The sequence below is a fragment of the Limulus polyphemus genome, unplaced genomic scaffold, assembly GCF_000517525.1.
Source record: "Limulus polyphemus unplaced genomic scaffold, Limulus_polyphemus-2.1.2 Scaffold6298, whole genome shotgun sequence".
Lineage (NCBI taxonomy): Eukaryota > Metazoa > Arthropoda > Merostomata > Xiphosura > Limulidae > Limulus > Limulus polyphemus.
In genome coordinates, this window is record NW_013671908.1 from 37,392 (window position 1) to 38,950 (window position 1,559).

Consider the following 1,559-nt stretch of genomic DNA (forward strand, 5'->3'; position numbering starts at 1 on the left):
AACACAGGTTACTTAAATTTATAGTATCATTTGATGTTGTTGTAAGAAAACACAGGTTACTTAAATTTATAGTATCATTTGATGTTGTTGTAAGAAAACACAGGTTACTTAAATTTATAGTATCATTTGATGTTGTTGTAAGAAAACAGGTTATTAAACTTATAGTATCATTTGATGTTATTGTAAGAAAACACAGGTTACTTAAATTTATAGTATCATTTGATGTTATTGTAAGAAAACACAGGTTATTAAACTTATAGTATCATTTGATGTTGTTGTAAGAAAACACAGGTTACTTAACTTTATAGTATCATTTGATGTTGTGAGAAAACACAAGCTACTTAAATTTATAGTATCATTTGATGTTGTAAGAAAACACGGGTTACTTAACTTTATAGTATCATTTGATGTTGTTGTAAGAAAACACAAGTTACTTAACTTTATAGTATCATTTGACATTGTTGTAAGAAAACACAGGTTACTTAACTTTATAGTATGATTTGATGTTGTTGTAAGAAAACACAGGTTACTTAAATTTATACTCAATACATATTAATCACTTTACAAGCTGGTAAGACGCTAGTTTTATAACAACAAAAAATGATTAGGTAAACAAAGTTTATTTGTTCTTCATAGAAGAAAGGCATAAATCTTTAAGGTGTATTAGTTGTTAACCAAATTTTGGTAATGTTTACTATTGGAGAAGGTAAAGGAGCAAATATTTATCATACGGTATGGAAAAATACACATGAATAGAACTTCAAGAAAATGATGTATTATTAGTTTTTCTTGTTTCCTGTTTCAAGTATATGTTTTGGCACATTTTACACGTGCTACCCATCCTAAAAAGCCCATTTCTTCATCTTTAGACTTGGTCATCTACTATTTAATATTTGTTTGGGTTTTGATTATTGTTTCTCTATAGTGACATCAAAAATGTATCAGCTAGTAGAAAGACAATTTTTTTTTATGGAAGTACAAACTGTTAGAATTCCCTAGTTTTGTAATGGGAAGATTGTTGATGTCACAACTGATCTTTACACAGGACATTCTGAGCAAGGTTGTGGAAGGTCAAGTACATAGAATAATGATCAATATCCTCATAACATACAGGTATTCATTAAGAATTGCCGGTTCTTTGTATGTGAACTCAATATGCAACTGTCATGGTCATCAGTGACTAAATGACTAAGTAAAAACGTCATTAGCACAACATCAAATGAAAAAGGCTTGCTTCAACCCCAAGGTTGACAACATTTGAATTTCTTTTAAAATGAACTATCAGTAACACTGCTATTATATAATACTTCTGCTCTTAGCATATGAATCAAGGTTTAATATCTCTACCACTGTTCAGTGGTTTCATGAATGGAGAGTCAAACATGAAAGATATGCTTAATTCAAAATCATTAAGTATGACTGTATTTCATTATTAGTGTGAGATACCAATAATGTGTATAAATGTATAGATTATATTATTGGGTAGAATTTGTTCAATATGTAGTAGATTATATTATTGGGTGGGCTTATGTTCAATATGTATTGAAACATCATTGGAC

At 28.9% G+C, this 1,559-nt stretch overlaps 1 protein-coding gene across 1 annotated transcript in view; it reads left to right on the forward strand.

Annotated features, from left to right (window-relative positions):
* Nucleotides 1-1,559, forward strand: part of LOC106473586 (dynein regulatory complex protein 1-like) — a 42,899-nt gene that overhangs the window by 27,505 nt on the left and 13,835 nt on the right. The window lies entirely within an intron of this gene.